Here is a 24749-nt window from a genome sequence, read left to right on the forward strand (position 1 = left end):
CAATGGGATATAGTTCTAACCAGATTTGGAAATTCTCTAGGACCCAACATCTCTAACGTGGGAAATCACTAAATCAAAAAGCAAATAGTACCAAAGGTGATGATCGAAATTTAAATAAGCTTAAATAAAATCAGAATTTATCACCCAATGACCCTGGGCGCTTACCGGCCACTGTATAAATTAATTAATTATTAATAAGTACTACAAGCGCCTATCAACCAATAACCCAGGGCAGTTACTGGCTGACCTGTTAAATAAATAATTAATAATAAATAACACAAGCGCCTATCACCCAATAACCAGGGGCATTTACTGGCTGACCTGTAAGATAAATATTTATTGAAAAATAACAAAAGTGCCTATCATTCAATAACCCGGGGCACTTACAGGCTGACCTGTTAGACAAATAACTATTCATAAATAACACAAGCACCCATTACTCAGTGACTGAGGGTGCTTACTAGCAACTCTGTTAAATAAATAATTATAAAAAAATAACACACGCTTTTAACATCTCATGACCCGGGACACTTACTGGCCACTCTGTCAAATAAATAATTGTTGATAAACAACACAAGCGCCTATCACCTTATGACCTAGGACGCTTACTGGCCACTCTGTTGAATAAAAAATTATTAATAAATAACACCAGCCCCTATCACCCAATGACCAGGGACACTTACGTGCCACTCTGTTGAATAAATAATTATGAATAAATAACACAAGTACCTCTCACCCAATAACCCGGGGCACTTACTGGCTGACCTGTTAGATAAATAATTATTAAAAATTAACACAAGCACCTATCACCTATTAATTCGGGTCACTTACTGGCTGATCTGTTAAATAAATAATTATTAATAACACAAGCGCCGATCACCATATAACCCAGGGCACTTACTGGCTGACCTGTTAAATAAATAATTATTAATAAATAACACAAGCACCCATCAATCAGTAACTGAGGGCGCTTACTAGCAACTCTGTTAAATAAATAATTATTAATAACATAAGCACCTTTCACCGAATGACCCAGGGGTACTAACTGGCTACTATTGAATAATAAATTATCAAGTTATTACAAGCGCATAAATTGAAAAGATCTTTGACGTTCTAGATAAGCAATCAAAAACACGTTATGTTAACTTATGTTATCAATTTACTTTTTATTATCTAATAGTTTTGCAAATAAGTGTCCTGAATCATCACGAAAAAAAAACTTAAAATATTCAGTAATTCTTCTTTATTTACTGGATTTGCAATTAGTTCCTCAGGTGATACGGTGATAGGCGCTTGTGTTATTTATTATTAGTTATTTAAATAACAGAGTGGCCAGTTAGCACCCTGGATTATCAGTTGATAGGCGCTTCTGTTATTTTTCATTATTATTTATATAAAAGAGTAGCTAGTAGGCGCTTAGGGTCATAAGGTGATAGGCGCTTGTGTTATTAATAATTATTTATTAAACAGGGCAGCCAGTAAGCGCCCCGGGTCATTAAGTGATATGCGCTTGTGTTATTTATTATTAATTATTTATATAAAAGAGTGGCCAGTAAGCACCCCAGGTCATCAGGTGATAGGCACTTGTGTTATCTATTAATCATTATTTATAAACAAGAGTAGCTAGTAGGCACCTCGGGTTATGGGGTAATAGGCGCTTGTGTTATTAATAATTATTGATCGAACAGAGTGGCCAGTAAGGTTTCCGGGTCATTAGGTAATAGGCGCTTGTGTTATTTATTAATATTTATTTTTCTAACAGGTCGGCCAGTAAGTACGCCAGATTATTGAGTGATAGACGCTTGTGTTATTTATGAATAATTATTTATTTAAGAGGTCAGCCAGTAAATGCCCCAGATTATTGGGTGATGAGCGCTTGTGTTATTTTTTAATAAATATTTATCTAACAGAGCAGCCAGTAAGCGACCCGGATCATCAGATGATAGGTGCTTGTGTTATTCACTAATAATAACTTATTGAACAGAATGGCCAGTATATGGCCCAGGTCCTCAGGTGACAGGTGCTTGTGTTATTTATTGATAATTATTCATTTAAAAGAGTGGCTACGAGGCAACTTGGGTCATTAGGTAATAGAAGCTTGTGTTATTAATAATTATTTATTCAACAGAGCAGCCAGTAAGCGTTCCAAGTCATTCGATGATAGGCATTTGTGTTATTTTATAATAATTATTTATTTAACAAACTGGCCCCTAAGAGCCCCTTAGTTACCAGATGATAGTTGCTTTGTTATTGTTTAATAATTATTTATTTTACAGAGTGAACGGTAAGCGCCCCGGGTCATTAAGTGATAGATGCTTATTTTATTAGAGCTGCTTTGCATCTCACGCATATCCTTCGGTACTATTATTTTTTGGATCTAGTGATTTTCCACGTCAGAGATGTTGGGTCCTAGAGAATTTCCAAATCTGGCCGGAACTATATCCCATCGCTGCTAGTGTTGGGATATAGTTCCGGCCAGACTTGGGAATTCTCTAGGACCAACCCCACCTGACATGGGAAATCACTAGATCAAAAAAAAATAGTACCGCAGGCTATGCGCAAGATTTAAATGAGTTTCAATAACACGAGCATCCATTACCTGATGACTTAGTGTGCTTACTTGCCACTCTGTTAAATAAATAATTACGAATCTCACAAGCGCCTATCACCTCATAACCCGAGGCACTTACTGGCTGACCTGTTAGATGAATAATTATTAATAACACAAGCGCCTATCACCGAATGACCCAGGACACATACTGGCCACTGTATTAAATAAATAATAAGTAATAAATAACACAAGCGCCGATCATTATATATCCCAGGGCACTTACTGGCTGACCTGTTAAATAAATAATTATTCATAAATAACACAAGCACCCATCAATCAGTAACTGAGGGCGCTTACTAGCAACTCTGTTAAATAGATAATTATTAATAACATAAGCACCTTTCACCGAATGACCCAGGGGTACTAACTGTCTACTATTGAATAATAAATTATCAAGTTATTACAAGCGCATAAATTGAAAAGATCTTTGACGTTCTAGATAAGCAATCAAAAACACAACATGTTAATTTATGTTATTAATCAAATTTTTGTTATCTAATAGTTTTGCAAATAAGTGTCCTAAATCATCACGAAAAAAAAGCTCAACATATTCAGTAATAATTATTTATTTAGTGAATTAGCAATAAGTGCTTCAGGTGATACGGTGATAGGCGCTTGTGTTGTTTATTATTAGTTATTTAAATAACAGAGTGGCCAGTTAGCACACTGGGTTATCAGTTGATAGGCGCTTCTGTTATTTTTCAATTATTATCTATATAAAAGAGTAGCTAGTAGGCGCCCAGGGTCATAAGGTGATAGGCGCTTGTGTTATTAATAATTATTTATTTAACAGGGCAGCCAGTAAGTGCCCTGGGTCATTAGGTGATATGCGCTTGTGTTAATTGTTAATAATTTTTTTTTTAACATAGTGACCAGAAAGCCCCCCATGTCATGACGTGATAGGTGCTTGTGTTATTTATTTATATTTATTTATTTGAAAGAGTTGCTAGTAGGTGCCCTGGATCATTATGTAATAAGCGCTTGTGTTATTATTAATTATTTATTGAACAGAGTGGCCACTAGGCGCCCCTTTGTCATTAGATGATAGTTGCATGTGTTATTTATTAATAATTAATTATCCAACAGAGTGAACAGTAAGCGCCCTGGGTCACTGGGTGATAGATTCTTATTGTATTGGAGCTTATTTGATTCTCGCGAGTCACTTTGGTACTATTTTTTTTTTGATTTAGTGATTTCCCACGTCTGAGATGTTGGGTCCTAGAGAATTCTTAAATCTGGCCAGAACTATATCCCATTGCTGCCAGTGTTAGGATATATTTCTGGCCAGAATTGGGAATTCTCTAGGACCAACCCTATCTGACATGGAAAATCCCTGGATCAAAGAAAAAAATAGTACCGCAGGTGACGCGCAAGCTTTAAATAAGGGCCAATAACACAAGCATCCATCACCTGATGACCCATTGTGCTTACTAGCTACTCTATTAAATAAATAATTACTAATAACACAAGCGCCCATCACCCAATGACCCGGGGGGCTTATTGGCCACTCTGTTATATATATAATTATTGAAATAACACAAGCGCTTATCACTCAATGACACGAGGCGCTTACTAGACACGCTGTTAAATAAATAATTATTAAATTTACAAAAGCACCTATCACCTCATGACCCGTGACGCTTACTGGCCACTCTGTAAAATGAGTAATTATTAATAAATAACACAAGCGCCTATCTCCTAAGGACCCGGGACACTTACTGGCCACTTTGTTAAATGAATAATTATTGATAAAAAACACAAGCGCCCTTTACACAATAACCCGGTGCACTTACTGGCTGACCTGTTGGATAAATAATCATTGATAAATAACACAAGCGCCTATCACCCAATAACCCGGGGCACTTACTGGCTGACCTGTTGGATCAATAATTATAAGAAAATAACACGAGCATCTATCACCTTAAGACCCAGTGCCACTTGTCACTAATTGGGTGACTTTGAAAAGCCTCTGGACCCTGGAGTTTGGCGACATAATTTCATGCTTCGGCAACTAGTCATAGTAGTCATCAATGGGGCAACTTTTGGACTGCGGCAGGGTTTTTAATGAAAGTCGCTTTCTAGAATTAGAATTTTTTAAAGTTTTAAAACTTTACAAAGTTCTGTTTTGTTTGCTACAATCTATACAGCTGTAGCTATAAGAAATAGGGTCTATAGAGTATAGAGGTAATGCGTTTTGAGCTTTCCTACTCTAACTAGTGTACGAACCCTTATTCTTTTTCGTTAATCAGTTGATGGCATCTCAGAAGCGATATAATAACTTGGCGGGAAATTCAAATGGACTATGTGGGGCATGACGCAGAAACCCAGATAACACTTTTAGGCATAATAAATTAATAAAATAAACTCAAGCTATTCAACCCAATGACCCGGGGTGACTACTAGCAAATATTTCAAATAATAAATTGTTAAATTTAATAACAAAAGCGCCTTTCACTTAATGACCCGGGGCGCTTACTGGCGAATGAATTTAATAATTAATTGCTAAATTTAATAACTAAAGCGCCTTTTACACAATGACCCTATGTGCTTACTGGCAAATGTATTGAATAATTAATTGCTAAATTTGATAACAAAAGCGCCTTTCACCCAATGACCCGGGGCGCTTACTGGCAAATGTATTAAATAATTAACTGTTAAATTTATTGACAGAAGCGCCTTTCTTCTAATGACTTGGGGCGCTTACTGGCAAACGTATTGAATATTTCATTTTTAAATTTATTAACAAAAGCACCTTTCACTCAATGACCCGGGGCGCTTACTGGCAAATGTATTAAATAATTAATTGTTAAATTTATTAACATAAGCGCCTTTTACCCAATGACCCGGGATGCTTACTGTCAAATATATTAAATAGAAATTTGTGAAATTTAATAACACAGGCTCCTATCACCCGATGACCCGGGGTCCGGGGTGCTTACTGGAAAATTTATTAAATAATAAATTGTTAATCAATAATACAATTGTATAAATTTTTTAATATATTAATCATTAAAGTCGACAGTAAGCGCCTGAGGTCATCAGGTAATAAGCACTTGTGTTTTACAATTTATCATTTAATACATTTGCCAGTAAGCGCCCCAGATCATTGGGTGAAAGCTGCTTTTGTTATTAAATTTAGCAATTAATTATTTAATACATTTGCCAGTAAGTGCCCTGGGTCATTGGGTGAAAGGCGCTTTTGTTATTAATTTGAGCAATTAATTCTTTAATACATTTGCCAGTAAGCGCCCCGGGTCATTGGGTAAAAGGTGCTTTTGTTAATAAATTTAACAATTAATTATTTAATACATTTGCCAGTAAGCGCCCCGGGTCATTGGGTGAAAGGTGCTTTTGTTAATAAATTAAAAAATGAATTATTCAATACGTTTGCCAGTAAGCGCCCCAAGTCATTAGAAGAAAGGCGCTTCTGTTAATAAATTTAACAGTTAATTATTTAATACATTTGCCAGTAAGCGCCCCGGGTCATTGGGTGAAAGGTGCTTTTGTTAATAAATTAAAAAATGAATTATTCAATACGTTTGCCAGTAAGCGCCCCAAGTCATTAGAAGAAAGGCGCTTCTGTTAATAAATTTAACAGTTAATTATTCAATACATTTGCCAGTAAGCGCATTGGGTCATTGTGTGAAAGGCGCTTTTGTTATTAAATTTAGCAATTAATTATTAAATTCATTCGCCAGTAAGCGCCCCGGGTCATTAAGTGAAAGGCGCTTTTGTTATTAAATTTAACAATTTATTATTTGAAATATTTGCTAGTAGTCACCCCGGGTCATTTGGTTGAATAGCTTAAGTTTATTTTATTAATTTATTATGCCTAAAAGTGTTATCTGGGTTTCTGCGTCATGCCCCACATAGTCCATTTGAATTTCCCGCCAAGTTATTATATCGCTTCTGAGATGCCATCAACTGATTGACAAAAAAGAATAAGGGTTCGTACACTAGTTACAGTAGGAGAGCACAACACGCATTACCTCTATACTCTATGGACCCTATGACTTATCGCTACAGCTTTATAGATTGTAGCAAACAAAACAGAACTTTTAAAAGTTTTAAAACTTTTAAAACTTCTAATTCTAAAAAGCATGGACACATGGTGCAGGAACGTGAGAAACGCTGCAGCGTTGACGCGTTCTGCTCTGTTTGTCGGAATCGGAAGATATTTTTCAGTACACCTGTGGGGGTAATCCGCAATCACCGACAGCAGTTACATACGCAAGACGTGACAACGTTGCGTGGTTGAGGGCGCTACTGTCGAGTTACTGGTGATGTGATGCGCAATCTCTCTAGCAGTAAAGCAGACAACGTCGGTCTATACTTTCTCTTTTTCGTGACATTTTTGCTGTAATCCCGCGCAATCCCGCTAGCAGTAAAGATGTTATTTTCATTTTTATTTTTGGCACTTAAAACTATTTTTTTTGGTCTGCGTGTTTCTTTACATCTAGCACAATATGCTTTGCTTACAATTAGAAGATGTCACGAAACAGAGCAAGTAGACGTTGTCTGCTTTACTGCTGGCGGGATTGCGGATCACATTACCAGTAAATTGACAGTAGCGCCCCCAACTACGCAACGTTGTCACGTCTTACATATGCAACTGCTGGCAGCGATTGCGGATTACACCCTGTATACTAATTGACCTAACTGTCGCAAGTACCTACTTAGTAGATGGAGATAAATTAACATGCCCATTATACTCAAGTCCTGCTTGCAGAAGCAAAAGTTTATAAAAAAAGTATAGCGTCGTTCTTGTGTACATTTCTATGTAGATTGAAATGTGGATAAATATATTATAGGGTCTAATTTTAATCTTCAATAAGCGTGATCGCGTTCAAGATTAACAATTACGTCACATGCATTACGTACAAAAGTGGTTTACAAAAGGAAATTTTTGGTGTTCAGTAGGTGACAACATTAACTCGAACTTATTTAGAACTTATTTGAATTTCTCCGTGCAAAGAGTAAATCCATACATTTTTGTATTATAAAGAGTAATGCGTTTTTATAATAAACAATAATGTATCAAAAAAAAAATTTTTTTTTACCAAAAATAACGTTTTAATCATAATGTTATGTCGGTGAATTAAAAACTACCAATAATTTTTTTTTCACGCTCATTCGTAAGGAAATCTCCATGTAGATTTGGAAGCAATTTGAGCAAGGACAAGGACCCACGTGTTATAGATGTTTTACGTATATGTAGGCATAGACAATCAACATAGCGAGCACAGATAAAAAGGTAGCTTGATGTTGCATCTCTTTTGTCGTGTTAACGGAGCTGTTTACATAGACATTTTTTGCTTAATTCAATGTGAACGTTCATATTGAAAAGGGGGTTCCACTGTTCCGCTAAACTCAAATTGAGTGAACAGACTGAGCAGACCTATGCTGTGTTCTCTGGGGCCGTACCATGTAACTATTTTTCTGTACATCAGTCTATGTTATAACATAGGCCGATGAACAGAAAAATAGTTATATGGTACGGCCCCTGTCAGTCAACATAGTTGCGACCATAGGCTTTGTTGCCTGATGGAAAAAGAGGTATACGTCTGTTCAGTCTGTTCACTCACTTTGAGTTTTGTGGAACAGTGGAACCCCTTTTTCAATATGAACGTTCACAATAAAATAAGCAAAAAATGTCTATGTGAATAGCTCCAACGCTTCCCTTACCGAAGAAACTGTTGCTTGCCTACTCTATTTCTAATATCTCTATGGAATAAGCGCGTTGTGTTTTTATGATTCAGTTTTTTGCTCACAACTCACAACTTTACAACGGACAGCGGGCCATCCCTTGATATGTCTAAAGTGAAAAAGTCTTGATGTTGTATTATTTAGTTTCATTACAGTACAAAGACCTTAGGTTTATTGCTCGAGTACCGTGAGACTTTAGTTTGGAGTTGTGAAGCAACATTTTTCGATCGTAGTTTAATATTACTTTATAAATATAATTTTGCTCTTTAGCTAAGTTAAGGTGCTTGCAACGTATTCAATGTCGCACTGAAGTAAGTATAAAATCTTATGCGTAACTGTTTATCAGTGAAAAAAAGTATTAATAAAATTAACTTTTCTATGGATTAGGAGTATTACAATTTTAATTTTACGTAAAGTGTTGGTCCTAGCTTGATCAACTACGCTTCTTTTTACAGAAGTTACTTTCTATAATTTTGATTCGTTGTAATCGAAAAATTCATCCAAGCTTCTTATTAGCAATTTTTTGTTCTATTTGAACAGATTCTTAGTCAGAGACATGTTGCCAAACGAGATTTTTCAACTAAAGTATTTAGTGAACCAATTGTTGCCCTACCGAAAAGCTAAGTAATTTTTTTTTTTTGATAGCAATGGAAAATAATGTAATTCTTATGTGTGTATTTTGATCGACAATGTAGTCTACATCCGTTACACAGTAGTTCTCTCAGGGTAAGAGTTAGTTTTGTCCATATTTCACATCCCTACCTGATTTATAGAAGCAAACTTAAGTCTTGATTTTCTTGAATTTTATTCACACTGACTCAAACTGTAGTGTCCCTAAATAAGAGAGAGAAAATGATTTTAGATCTACATAGCTCATTGATTTGCAAATGCGACACTTTAAAGGAAATAGAAATTTATAGCTTAAATTTGATAATTTATAGAGTCCCGGTTATACAGGATGAACATGCATGTGTTAGCTATACTTTCATATTGTGGTACGACAATTTTGTTATACTCAAACATTCAGGGGGATAAAATTGCAGGCTTACTTGGTACTTAACTTGTTGCTGAAAGTTATTTAAAATCAAACACTTTTGTTATTGGGAGGGTGATTAAGTATATAAATTAGCATAAAACCCGTGTTCAGTGAGTACTTTGGTATCCAAGTATATTTCTGTTGCAGATAGTAAATGAGAGTAGATATACTTCTTGTAAATGTAAACAACTTTTTAGGCTGATCATATTTCTATCGTTTCACTCTTACCTGTCACTGAAGGGGGCTAAAGCGGTACAGTCAGCCTCAAAAGTTAATTTAAATTAAAAGTCAGTGTTTTTATCGTTATTCTTAATGAATTACGCGAGCTATTCCATATCGTTCCGCAGAAGATTATTAATAGGTGAGAAAAGAAAAAAATGATACTTGAAAATTGGATTTCTGTGCACTCTTTTATTTTCCGTCTGCTGTATATAGATATACCAACAGCATTTTGTTCAAACACCTGAAAGAATGGCTAGACTTAATAAGAAATTGTTTTCAATAATGAATGTTTGTTTAATTATGTAAATTAAATGATTAACATATTGTCAATAAAATATAATGCAAACAGAATGATAATGCGTACAGAGAATAAATAATTAAAAATCAAATTATTTGTAGGTTTTTTGAACGTTTATGTTGGAAACGTCTCAATTGAATACGTAACCTTGTGGAAGAATCACGTAAAATTGCATTTATAACCATATAATACGCAGAAATGTTAAAATTTTTTTTGTCCAGCAGAATACTATTAGATAAACATAAAATTTTTAAACGCATCTACATGTTGGGTTTTCAATAAAATATTAAAGCAAAGAAAGTTATACTAATCGATTAATACTCAGTCTGCTTGTAAATTGAGTTATTTCGTTTACTAGAGTCAAAAGAGATTTCAAGTGTTACAATTCACTTGAAATATCATCAATAAAATTCCCTTGTCCTAATTCCGTTGTTATAATTATTTTTAAAAAAATGCACGCCTCACTGTGTAAGGAGGAATTGATCAAGAATACTCTTTATCACTTTAAACTGAATCACCCGCCAAGGCTTCATCTGCTAGTCTGGATATTGGGATTATGCCTCTACCACGTGACCTCAGTATATATATGACTAATGTAGAGGGGAAATAACACAGGTCTTATGGGAGGAATCTTGTTTTTATTTTTTTTCGCACTTAAAAAGATATTGAGCTTAAAAAGGTTGTTAATTCCATGTTACTGACATAATGAGAGTTACGTAGTTATTTTTTTCCTTTGATGAATTCGTTCATGAAGGTTGAAACAGCGTTTTGAACGTATACGGAGTGCCGTTTAACTCTACTTTGAGCTGTTTGTTTCAGCTGTTGCTGCTGCTGCGCTACTGCTGCTGATGCTCAGAGATAAACAAACAGCTCAAAGTAGGGTTAAACGGCACTCCGTATACGTTCAAAACGCTGTTTCAACCTTCATGAACGAATTCATCAAAGGAAAAAAATAACTACGTAATTCTCATTATGTCAGTAACATAGAATTAACAACATTTTTAAGCTCAATATCTTTTTAAGTGCGAAAAAAAATAAAAACAAGATTCCTCCCATAAGACCTGAGTTATTTTCCCTCTACATTAGTCATATATACTGAGGTCACGTGGTAAAGGCATAATGCCAATGGCTGGTCTCGGGCATCTAATCGCGCCCTAATTTTTGAACTAGCGCCATTAAGGGGGTAGTGTCACAATGTATAGTCAATGCGTGTTCTGAAATACATTACGTGCTCCAAAACAGGCAAGTGAAAATAAATGTGGCAACGTCGCATGAGGCGAGAATCCTCTGTATATCTATAATATAAGTATAGATACGTTCGGAGGTTATATTGTACGTCAACATTGAGTTGGTGGTACAATCTCCGTTGCAATATCTTCACGGATCTTCAAATACACACTTTTAATTTGTTATAACCAAACAATGGTGAAGCTACGGGTGCTGTTCTTAAAATATGATGTTTAAAACATACTATTTTACACTATATTTCAATTTCAGCAAAGTCTGAAATTTTTTTAAATCGCAATCTGTAAAATACTGTTTTTCCACGTATATCAACGTAGCACATTTACTCGCGAACCCCATGATAAGAACTTATAGGGAATTTGTAGCTAATTTGTAGTAAATTTGTAGTGTGAGAATTGATTTTGTAGGGCCTAAATAACGCCCCATACACTCGGATGTGCCAACTCGATATCAAGCTACCACATCTTACCGCGATGCGGGGCATTCAGGGGGATGGAAAAAACGATATATTTTGTAGCTAATTTGTAGCTTTCAAATGTATATCACAGATCTAGTCTAGAAAGCACCCTTGCGATAATAGGGGGTGTCACTGAACTTTGAGATCGGCCAAATGTCGCCAGTGTTCTATTGTATATTATTTCTAGACGTCGAGTGTTTGAGATCTTTAATTTCGAGATTTTTTACGTATTAGTGTATAGATACATCTGTATGCGAAGCAGGTACTCATAAAATTTGGATACACTGTGCATGTAACAGAATTTATACTTTGAAATTATATATTTACTGATGTAAGTGTAAACTGAAAGAGTTATAATAACTAACGACAGTTAAAAGTAAATTGAATAAAATACAGTAAATAAATAAGAAAATAGAAAAACTATATTTTTTTTACATATAGTAACAGCCGTGGCACAACTTTGTAATTACGCGCTCGAAAACTCGACGATTTTTTTAAATCATCTACCTCCATCCAAGAGGTATTTCCACGACGGTAAATGTATGACACATAATGATTTGTCGTACAGTTATCATTACTACGGCGTCTTAATCCTCCAATTTCTTTAAAACCGACAACCCCAACAAGAAAAATTTCTTCTTTTCCATTTAAGGGGTTTTTTATACATTTATACAGTTGGTCTAGTGTAACTGCATGGTTCTCCTCTTCTTGGTTGAATACATCAAAGACGATAAAGTCTCCTTAAACAAACATGTATTATATGAATAATACTAGTTTTGTCAATTACTGTTATTATTTCTGTATTAATTCAATACTTTAATTTTCATTGAATGTAAATATCTTCAATGAATTACACCGTGTAGTATATGTTGTGTAGTGTTCCCCTGAGACAATTCTTCCTGCCATGTTTCCTTACGTAATAATAAGAAAATAGTAGGAAGCGGGTATAATTGTTTTGGATCAAATCGGCACCTTGGACAAAGAAAGCATTAACAAAAAAATTGACTTAAAGAAAGTTATTTTTTATTCTTGGGTTGAAGAGCAATATATATTTTGTACAAAAAACATGTAAGAAATAATAGTCATAAGTGATCGTGTGAAAGCTCACTAAATTCTAAAGATAATAGCTTTTAAGGGCCATTTCAAGAACTGCAAAATTGATAAGATGATTCAAACTCTGTGCCTTTTCAATCTTTATTACGGAATAAATCTCTCTGAGTGCCTTCCCTAACCCTATTTTTAGTTAGCATTTTCTTTCAGGCAATTTTAAGTTAGCTCTTTTTTAGAGTAAATTTTTAGTGAGCGCTTCTTTCCAGGTAATTTTGAATTAGCACTTTCTTTGACCGAGGCGTTAGAGTCAGTTTGTCAGAAGATATTCAAAGAAAAACCAAAAAAATTCGAGAAACCGTTATTTGTTTTTTTTTTTAATAATACTCTAAAAAAAAATTGAAAAAAAAATTTAAAAAAGTATAACTTTAAAAAAAAAATGAGTTTTGCTGAATCACAGTCCATTATTATCTATTGTCTATACAATATAGATATTATCTCTTACATATAATATACTAGCAGCCCCCCGTCTCGGCTTCGCCCGAGACTTACTAAATAAAACACCGTAGTGTGTTGACATGTAATGTGAAACATTTTCAGTTAGAAATTTTACACATATTCCTGATACATCTAAGAACAAAAATCTTCTTATTAAAAACATATTTTTTCGGAATCCATATAGTTTATTTGGTTAAATAATGAGGTGTAAAAATTCAAAAAAATTATTATGCCATAAAGTACCGTGCGTTCTTTATGCCATAAAATAATCAGTGGCCATAAAAAGCCGTTGATTTACAGTTTCTCCCGTGTAATTCACGAAAACGGCTATTTTTTAAAGCTGTTAAGATTTTAAATCCCCAAAAAATTTATATTAAAAAAAAATTTTTTTTCTCATATCTCACAACTTTATTACCAGAGCAACAAAGTCCTGGACCTTAAACCCTACAGTTTTATTGCCACAAAAACACAAAAACATTTTCTACTTATTTAAAAATCTGAAGTAGGATCTTTAAAGATTTCAGAGATTGCTGTGAGGGTACAATGAAAAGCTGATCTTTCACGTAATGGACTCTTTAGTTGTTAATTTCGACGCTGCTGTTATCTCAATAAATTTTCTGCGTCAGTTTCTTGACGCCTAAGTAAAATTGTATTTATTAGATACACTTGAAGTTTTTCTTCCGATTCACCCTCTTGCGACTTTTGGCATGCTTAAAATTTGTGTGACCCTTAAAGGCTGTTTTCTGTCAACTTTGATAAGTTCTAATATATTTGTTGGCAAGGTAGTGCGACGTCCGATGGCCCTAAAAAAGACCGGTGAGCTTCTTAAGTTAACTCTTTTTTGACTGCAGTTAACAGCAATTGTGACTGCCTGGATACCTCAGGGTGATCTTCTCTGGCCTGCTGTTGAAAACCCAGACTGATCGGGAGAAAAATTACTAAGTCCGATGCTTTGGGGCTAGTTGTAGTGCTCTTTCCCAACGTCTCCCGGTATAATGTCGAAGACGTTGGTGTCTAAAGCACCTTTTTATTTGCAGATTCAGTTGTTTTGGTGATCTTAGATGGGGAGATTGGTTAGTGATACTTGTCCAGTCGAGGCTATATATCTTGTTGGCTCAAGTTTTTTTTCCTTCATAGTTGTTATAGGTTTGCCCAACGCAGACTTTGGAGAGGATCAGTGATTCCTGGTTGAATTCTTAGAGTCGAGAGGGTAATATAGGGTTGTCGGTCACCGGGTTTTCCAGCCTTGCGAAGAACAACTCCGCAGGTGACGTCTGCTAGTGAATGGCTGACTTGGTTTAATAGTGCCGGTCTTTAGTTAATATAGTCTTTTAGTCGACGAATCGCTTCCAGAAATGGTAATAAAAATGTATTTGTTGGCAAGGTAGTTTACACTTAGGTGGATGCTAAAAAGAACCGATGAAATTGATGGTTAAGTAGGAAACGTAAATACTTACAATGGCCCTAAAAAGCGCCAGTGGTGAAACTTCCAGGCTATTCTTTATTATTATTCCTGATGATGAAGAGCTGGCTACGGTTGCTTGATTCTTACCCTAGGAGTCTCGATATACGGAGACTGTGATAGAGGGAGATACGCTGCTGACCAAAGAATATCTCGTCTCGGGTCGTTCCCCGGATAACCAACCGCTCATCGTTAGACGGGAACATGTGGGTAAGCGCATTGGGGACGCGACGACCAAGAAGGTAGCCGTTGTGGCTGCCCATGCCCCTCAGAGCTCAGAGCTGTTTTCTTCCCTTGCTTACATTTGTAGCCACAAATTCTCTAACTGCACCAAGTGGGATGGTGGAACTCCCTCACAACTCTGATGAGTTGGAGCAGATTGTGCTCTGGATAGATATATCACCTGGTATTGTGGCAGAGACGGCATCGGTTGGAATTAATTTTTTTTTTTGATCGCACTTGTCGAGATTCAGGGTGAATGGACACTTAAGTCCCTTCCCCCTTAGAGAAGAGTGTCGCCCGTAACCGGGATACCCAGCTGCAAGACTATTATCAGCATTCTTAATACAGTTCGTTGAGTTGCCAAAGCTCGACTACAACACTATGGAGACGCTCCAGCGTATTATAACCACACTTATTTAATTATGTTGCAGGTAGCTTCGATTTTATGTCGACGCCACCTAGCAGATTTTACTGAACTAAAGTGAAAAGCTGGCATATTTTTGCAAAACTTTGAGCTCATTTCATGCTAATTTTATTAAATTTGTTAAGATAAAAACTATACTAAAACCATCTAGGAAGTATCATGAATCAGTGTGCAAAATTTCAACAAAATCAGTTCAGTAGTTTTCGCGGTTAGCGATTACAACGGTTTTAGCGCTTCTGCTTTATATATTAGTAAGATACCGACGCCCCAGATGAAGATTGTGCCCTGCTTCGAAGCCTGGACGAAGACGATGCCTTTTTACTAGGCTCAGACAAAAACTATGCATTTTACTCTATAGTTTGGACGAAGACTACGCCTTTTTTTCGGAGTTCGAACGAATACTAGCATGATTTACGAAGAGTTACCATAATAAAATAGCTGTTAGTAGCTAAGCTCACCTTGCATTTAGGTTTGTAATTAGAATACTTTAGTTTATCGCAAAATATTTGAGTAATCGTTTTGGAACAGAAAAAATAATTCATACCAAGAAAAAAAAATATAATTATCGTCCAAGCTAAAAAAAAGACCACATATTTCGTCAGAACACAAGAAAATGGCATAGTTGTCGCCTGGATTCGAAAAAAAAGGCATAGTTTTCGTCTAGGACCAAAAAAAGGGTATAGTTTTCGTATAAACTAGAAAAACGGGCTTAGTTTCCGTCAGGGCTCGAGAAAAAGGCATAGTATTCGTCCGTCTAGGACCAAAAAGAGCATAGTTTTCGTCTAGACTACGAAAAAGAGCATAGTCTTTGCCTGGGACGACGAAACGGCATAGTCTTCATCTGGAGCATCGACATTGTATAATCGACTATTATATAAAATTTTTTTACGGAAAGCCTTGATTTCTACTATTTTCCTCATTACTTTCGTGTTAAGAAACCTGCCAGAAAGAAATTTCCTGATATTGAGGTTTGTGCGCTGTCAAAAGTAAATCGAATTTTGGAATAAAGAAAACTGTAATTGAAGGCCTTAAAACAAAAAAGAGACTTAGTGTACAATCCGAATCTAAGTATTCGAGCAAATTAAAAAAAAATTGTTCATACTTTTTCTGCCATGTCGCGCTATTTTCTCTCTTTCTGTTTTAAGGCCTTTGTTTTTGCCTTTAGTTTTATTTAAGAAGACAACTTAAAACTGCTCAGGACAATTACTGGCGCATATATATATATATATATATATATACATTTCAATACTACTAAAATGCCGTGAGCGCTTCATTCAAAGTTCTCGAATAAATCTCTTAACTACCCAACAATTAAAATATTTGTGACGCGATGAATCTGTAGTTTTTAACATCATCTTGCATAAAAAGCAATGTTCCCAATAAAAAAAATCCATATGGATCGAAATCAATTTTGTTTCATGACTCTACATCCGCGTAAAAGTATATCTATGTAAATTGTACATATAGATAAGTTTTTTTTTTATTGGGTTAAATCCTCTTTATTGCTATATATCATAGTTAATCTTTTATATCATAAAGTAATTCGGTAATACTTGTTCAGATATTCACATACAGCAACTGATACTGAATATTTTTTAAGCTAATTTACTGATCGTTGTTTGATACATCGTCTCGTATCATTATGTTTTTCTTGGTCATCCTCACCACCCTTCCTTATACAAATTTCCAGCCAATTAAAGCACATCTGTTTCATTGCCGTGTGAATAAATAAAACTTTAAAGTATAGTAATATAATCATAAAGTATGTATAAAATATTGAACTATTAAAAAAGTCGAAAATTTCATTACGAATATAAATGTTGCATTTAAATTGCAATTTAAAATACCTTTAATAATCCGCAAATGATCCTAATTCATTATTGAGAAAAAAAAAATTTCATGTACACGCTGGCCTGATCCGGGGATCGCTGAATCAAAAATTACTAATATTAGAAACTGCACTTTATAGATAAGTAAACGATCAAACAAGTTAAATAGTTATATAAATTCATTAGCTTACTCTGTAAATATCATCCAGTGGAAATTTCACTATTTGATCCAGTTGAAAAAATTTCACTGAAGAATTAGTGAAAAATCCACTGATCTTTTAAGGCCTTATTCATCCCACTGAAAAACTAGTGGAAACGTTACTGATTTAAGCAGTGAGTTTAAACTTATAAGTTTACACGAGGCTTGCAGGATAACATGTATTACAGGAGACATGTGTATATTAACAGTAGATGAATTTAACCACAAAAATCATTTTAAAAAGTTATGTGGTCTTAATTGATTGGATTCATCAGACCTTGTATTTAAATTCGTTCTGGCACGGTAAGTATACGTTTTTTGTATTTTTGAGACCCTAGTCTTATGGCCAAAGTGGTGAGACATCTGACTAGAGTGCCGCAAGTTGGGGGCTCAATTACCTGGTGTGCCAAAACTTTTTAGAAGTACTTTTCTATTATAAATCATATTTGTAAGTAAATTTGTATTGATTACTATGTTTCAATTATTCAACAATATGTTATACAATATAAATTATTATTCATTCATATTCGAATATAGTATTCTGAAATACATTTTTTTTAAATATTGTGTGTAATTACTATTGAATTTTCAATATTATTTTTAGGAAAAGATTCATGGATTTCTCACTGTTGATTCAGTGAAAATTTACACTGTTCATTCAGTAAGTCATCGGTGAAAGTTCTACTGAATTGAAATAGTGAATATTTCACTACTTGAATCAGTGAAATTTCACTGAACTCTAGTGGAATGATTTTCACTACCCCATTTCGGTGGAATTTCACTGGATGATATTTAGAGAGTACCCTTGTCCTTTATTCATAAGTTTGTAATTAGAGATCCAATTTTGTTCTGAATTTTAAATTTAAGTATTTGTTTATTTATATAATTAGAAAAAAATTTACTGTGCTAATCTAACTGTATACAAATCGCTTTCTTATTAAACTACTGTTCCGTTAGCTAGACCAATCAGGACTTGGCTAGAGAGAGATAGAATGCACTTCTACTGGCCGCTCCTGATCAGCTTTCTTAACAACAAGGAAGTACTCTTGGAGGGCTCTAAAGTAGTAGCTTAAATATGCTAAATAAAATACAGATAGGTATACAAAAGCATGGCGTGTTAAATTGGCTCCCATAGAATTAAACACCACTCACCCCTTGTGGTTTCCCCGATTTGATGTGCACCAGGTGCGAACTCTATTTTTCTTACTCAGGACGCAGTAAACGTCTTAAGTAGTAACCTTTGAGCTCTATTCTGTGTAAATCAACTAATTTTTTTTTTTTTAAGTACACATTTTAAAACAATATGTGCATAGTCCAATCTGTTCACCTGCAAATTTATTGTTTGTTCTAGTCGTTAGTAAAGATACACTTATACGAATGTAAATGAAAAAACTAGTATTTTCAAGCCAACTTGATTTGAATTAACTCTTGCTAAACGAATTCACTACAAATCAGCTACCGATCTAGATCGCTCGATACTGCACTGGCAAAATTTGGCCGATCTCAGAGTTCAGTGACACCCCCTATTATCGCAAGGGTGCTTTCTAGACTAGATCTGTGATATACATCTGAAAGCTACAAATTAGCTACAAAATATATCGTTTTTTCCATCCCCCTGAATGCTCCGCATCGCGGTAAGATGTGGTAGCTTGATATCGAGTTGGCACATCCGAGCGTATGGGGCGTTATTTAGGCCCTACAAAATCAATTCTCGCACTACAAATTTACTACAAATTAGCTACTAATTATAGACCGATCTAGATCGCTCGATACTGCACTGGCAAAATTTGGCCGATCTCAGAGTTCAGTGACACCCCCTATTATCGCAAGGGTGCTTTCTAGACTAGATCTGTGATATGCATCTGAAAGCTACAAATTAGCTACAAAATATATCGTTTTTTCCATCCCCCTGAATGCCCCGCATCGCGGTAAGATGTGGTAGCTTGATATCGAGTTGGCACATCCGAGCGTTTGGGGCGTTATTTAGGCCCTACAAAATCAATTCTCGCACTACAAATTTACTACAAATTAGCTACAAATTTCCTATAAGTTCTTATCATGGGGTTCGCGAGTGGATGTGCTACGTTGATATGCGTTGTTTTTCCGATAAGAGTCCGTGTTAGATAGGTAATTTATTTCTCAAAAACGGTGAAGCGAGGGTATTTAAAATTTAAGTATGATATTATACATTTAATTGTTAGCTTAAACAAATTTTTTCAATGTGTTCCTAAATTTTTTAATTTTGTGACACTACACCCTTAACGGAAAAAATTTTTCATACTTATTAAAGCACATGTACATCTTATGGAAAAAATTTTTTTTCTGCATGAAGCAGTGAAAAAATTACTGTTTGCTCGAAACTTGTTAACAACACTAAAAATACTCAACTTAGTTATAAAGAGATCCTTTAATGCCTAAAAAAAATATTTGCAGCGTCATGGCCCATACAAGGCTATGTTATTCTTATGAGTAAGTACCGCCAACTGCCGTTTTTACCCATGCAAGTGGCTCTGTTTTAGATTGCTGCATGGAGCGAATATCAGGCCTGCATAGGCATGGAGCTGAAACTAGCCCCACGCCGGAGCAGCCTCACCACACTCAGAGAGCTATTCACAACGAAGACGAGTGATGCGCAGTACGCATACAGCAGAGTACTCGAAACCACGTAAGATAGCGTGACGCCAGCTTTTGTATCGTTGCTGCCCCTCTCGTGTGCTGTGATATAGTCTCCCAACGCATAGAGTAGCTGTCCTACCGTATAGCAGTGGAGGCATGTTTTTTCAACGGTTCTGTCACTGATATACGCCGTGACAAGTTATAACTGTGCAGCAAGGTGCTTTGTACTAAGTACTCGAAGTATAATATTTTAACCATCTGCTCTCTCAACGTTGGCGATCCTCTAAAATAACGTGTTCTCAAAAAAAAGAAAGCATTGTTATATTATAATTATACTTAATAGTATACATTTAGTCATTATTAAGTAACTTTCGTCACTATTAAATTTTTTTTATGGCCTACCAGACTATTTACATACATGAATATAGCAAATACAGTATTTACCTATGAGAAAATATGGCAGTTTTTAGAATTAAAGTAACGTAATGTACAGTTATATAAAAGTATATTACAATGCAACGAATACAAAAGAAATACGTGCGATATACTTAGTACAAAGCACCTTGCTGCACAGTTATAACTTGTCACGGCGTATAGCAGTGACAGAACCGTTGAAAAAACATGCCTCCACTGCTATACGGTAGGACAGCTACTCTATGCGTTGGGAGACTATATCACAGCACACGAGAGGGGGCAGCAACGATACAAAAGCTGGCGTCACGCCATCTTACGTGGTTTCGAGTACTCCGCTGTATGCGTACTGCGCATCACTCGTCTCCGTTGTGAATAGCTCTCTGAGTGCAGGGACGAATCAAACCTGAGGGGCCCCGGGGCTAAAATTTTTTTTTTTTGTCCTGATCCATTCGAAAAACGCTACATATAGTTGCGATTCTCCCATTCGCAATCCCTGCGACTTTTTAAAGCCGTAAAAAGTCGTCAGGCTGGGAAAACGAAGAGTTTTCCGTAGATACGTACATACGCGTATACGAAAAAAAACAAAATAAAAATTTATAACTTATTTTTTGGCTCTTGTGCCACCTTAGAAATTGATAAAATATGTTTCTATCACTTCTATACACGATACCTTCAAGTTTTCCAAGCCGTGAAAGGCCGCCAGGCTTGGTAAACAGTGAGTTTTCCGCCGATGGGCAAATAGGTGTATGCGAAAAAATCGGAAAAAAATTTATAACTTATTTTTAGGCTCTTGTGCCACCTTGAAAATTGATAAAATATGTTTCTTTCACTTCTGTAAACGATCCCAATAAGTTTGCCAAGCCTTGTAAGGCCGCCAGGCTTGGAAAATGATGAGTTTTCCGCCGATACGCAAATATGTGTACACGAAAAAATCGGAAAAAAATTCATAACTTTTTTTTGGGTTCTTGTGCCACCTTGGAAATTAATAATATATGTTTTTATCACTACTATACACGATCCCAATTAGTTTTTCAAGCCGTGAAAGGCCGCCAGGCTGGTAAAATGATAAGTTTTCCGCCGATACGCAAATACGCGTATACAAAAAAATCAGAAAAAAATTTATAACTTTTTTTTGGGCTCTTGTGCCATCTTGGAAATTGATATAATACGTTTCTATCACTACTGTACACGATCCCTATAAGTTTGCGTGTGTGCGTGCGTGATCGTTTAACAAGTGGTGACTTGCTTTCGTGTACTCTAGTGGCGTGCTTTCAGCGTGGTGTTTGGCATTTGTGCAGTTGGTTAGTTGTAAGTAGAACGCATGTGCTTGAAGCAACTTGGTTCTTTGTGTATTACTTATCTGTTTCTTAACTGAAAATTGTCAGACAGAAAGGGGTGTGCAGATATACTGAGTGTTTGTAAGCGTTGTGCCTTGTAATTTTAACGAAACGACACCAGCGAAACTTTCGATTAACAACTGCGCGAAGAGGCAGCGCTTAGGAATTAAATATAAAAATTGCTTCCAAGTAATATAAACTCGCTGTAACATGTTGATTTACTTAACTACTCATTTGGATCTTTTATCAGACAGGTAACTTTTTGACTCTTTCTAATGTCTTTTTGCAGAACGAGTGTAAGTCAAACTTGTGAGTCTAATGCATCTTAGCTATGAGCGTAAATTCGTGCTATCATACATTATATACGTGACCCAGATTTATGTGTTCTCGATTCCATCTGGATTACTTTTGATTTGTTACCCGATTAAAGAATGTGGTGAAAGCATGGCAATTTCCTTATCTTTAAATGACTTGGTTCAATGCAGGAGAGGAGTTCTCTATATGTTGTTGTCCGCATTAGTTATCTTTGCTACACCTGCAGTTTTACAGCAATTCTGTCAGTACCTTCTAGCAGTTAAGTGAAATACTATCCCATGCTGTCGCATACATGGTACCGTAAGTGGGGTGTTGTTCTCTTAGTCTTGATGAGAAAAGAATGACACTGAGGTTCGGAACGTTTGGGGAACGAGATTTAAAAATGAAATTAATCACTTTTAAACGAAGCGAATCAGTTACAGAATAACTAAGAGCAGCATTAGAGACTACCAATGATATATATCAGTCGTAAAAAGGATAAGTTTCCACAATTATACCTGAACCCAAAAATATCATATAATATGTGCCTATTCTAACTTCCTACTCATTCCAAATTCTGGCTTTCATAACTCCAAATCCAAAACGAAAGCCCCGCTGAAAATAAAACACATTATTTATTATTACATATACAATGTATAAAAATTTTAATATCTAAGAAAAAACGAAGGGGCGAGTAATAAACTTTTCCATCATACGCGTACATCAAGAACGACTAAATTGCGACTTCTGGCTTTCATAACTCGAAGTCCAGAACAAAGGCCCCGCTGAAAATTATACACATTGTTTATTATTAAATAAACAATAAATGATAATTTAAAAATATGAGAAAAAACGAAGAGGCGGGGATTTTCCACCATACGCTTATATCGAAAATGGGCCAAATGTCGACTTCTGGCTTTCATAACTCGAAATCCAGAACAAAGGCCCCGCTGAAAATTAAGCCCATTGTTTATTATTATATAAAAAATAAATGATTGTGTAAAAATCTGAGAAAAATTGAAGGGGCAGGTAAGTTTTCAGCAATTTACCACCATATCCCTATACCGAAAACGGCCAAATTGCGACTTCTGCCTTTTGTAACTCAAATTCCGAAACAAAAACTCCGCTGGAAATAATACACACTGTTTACTACTACAAAAGTAATGTATAAAAATTGTAATATAAAAGAAACAACGAATGGGTGAGTAAGTTTTTAGCGATATTCCACCTTACGCGTATATCAAAAAAGGGCGTAATTGCGACTTCTGGCTTTTATAACTTGAAATCTACAGTGAAGGCCCTGCTGAAAATGATACACATAGTTTATTATTATATAAACAAACAATAATAATTTTAAAATCCGGGGAAAAACGAATGGTGGGTAAGTTTTCAGCGATTTTCCACCTTACGCGTAAATGAAAAACGGAAAAATTGCGACTTCTAGGTTTTATAACTTAATTCCAGAACCAAGGCCCCGCTGGAAATAATATACATTGTTTATTATTATATAATTAACATATATATAATAATAGACAATGTATATAATTTTAAGCGGGGCCTTCGATCTAGATTTTAAGTTATGAAAGCCAGAAGTCGCAATTTAGCCGTTTTCGATATCCGGGTATGGTGGAAAATCACGGAAAACTTACCCGCCCCTTAGTTTTTTCTCGGATTTTTTAATTATTATTTATAGTTCATATAATAATTAACAATATGTATCATTTTCAGTGGGGCCTTCGTTCTGGATTTCATGTGACAAAATCTAGAATTCGAAATTTGACCGTTTTTGATACATACGTGAGTTGGAAAATTGCTAAAAACTTACCTGCCCTTTCGTTTTTTCTTGGATAGTGAAATTTGTATACATTGTTTATGTAATAATGAACAATGTGTATCATTTTCAGCGGGGCCTTCGATCTGGATTTCGAGTTATGTAAGGCAGAAGTCGCAATGGCCGCTTTCTATTGACGCGTACAGTGGAAAATCGCTAAAAACTTTCGCACCCCTTTGTTTTTTCTTAGGTACTTAAATTTTCATATATTGTTTATGCAATAATAATTAATGTGTATCATTTTAAGCGGGTCTTTAGATTTAGTTTTTGAGTTACAAATAAACAGATGTCGAAATTTGGCCATTTTTGAGTTAAGCGTATGGTGGAAAATCGCTGAAAACTTACCCGCCCCTTCATTTTTTCTCGGATTTCTTAATTATTACTTCTTTTTTGTATAATTATAAACAACGTGTATCATTTTCAACAGGGCCTTGGTTCTGAAATTAAGTTACAAAACCTAGAAGTCGCATTTTGCCTGTTTTCCATATACGCGTAAGGTGGAAAGTCGCTAAAAACTTACCTGCTCATTCATTTTTTCTTGGATATTAAAATTTGTATATATTGTTAATGTAAAAATAAACAGTGTGTACTATTTTTAGCGGGATCTTCGATTTCGTTTTTGAGTTACAAAAAACAGAAGTCGCAATTTGGCCATTTTTGATAAACGCGTATTGTGGAAAATCGCTAAAAAATTTTCCACCTTTTTGTTTTTTCTTGGATATTAAAATTTTTATACATTGTTTATGTAATAATAAACCATGTGTATTATTTTTAGTGGAGTCTTTGGTTTGGTTTTTGAGTTACAAAAGCCAGAAGTCGCAATTTAGTCGTTATCGATTTACGCGTATGATGGAAAATCGCAAGAAAATTTCCTGCCCCTTCGTTTTTCTTGGATATTTAAATTTTTTTACATTGTTAATATTATAATAAACAATGTGCATTATTTTCAGTGGAGCCTTCGTTCTGGATTTCAAGTTATGAAAGCCAGAAGTCGGAATGAG

At 35.3% G+C, this 24749-nt stretch overlaps 1 protein-coding gene across 5 annotated transcripts in view; it reads left to right on the forward strand.

Annotated features, from left to right (window-relative positions):
* The first annotated feature begins 8409 nt into the window (after nt 1-8409).
* Nup98-96 (nuclear pore complex protein Nup98-96) overlaps nt 8410-24749 on the forward strand; it is a 617363-nt gene continuing 601023 nt past the window's right edge. For 3 of the 5 annotated variants that reach the window (XM_089589262.1, XM_089589263.1, XM_089589261.1), the window contains exon 1: nt 8410-8628. The gene's annotated coding sequence lies outside the window, so the exon portion shown is untranslated. Of the gene's footprint in view, nt 8629-8966; nt 9044-24749 lie in introns of those variants that run through there. The other 2 variants (XM_089589258.1, XM_089589260.1) reach the window with 2 other exon arrangements.

Source organism: Copidosoma floridanum, unplaced genomic scaffold (assembly GCF_036245765.1).
Source record: "Copidosoma floridanum isolate Cflo_tuat_1 unplaced genomic scaffold, Cflo_Japanese_pri ptg000008l, whole genome shotgun sequence".
Classification (NCBI taxonomy): Eukaryota; Metazoa; Arthropoda; class Insecta; order Hymenoptera; family Encyrtidae; genus Copidosoma; species Copidosoma floridanum.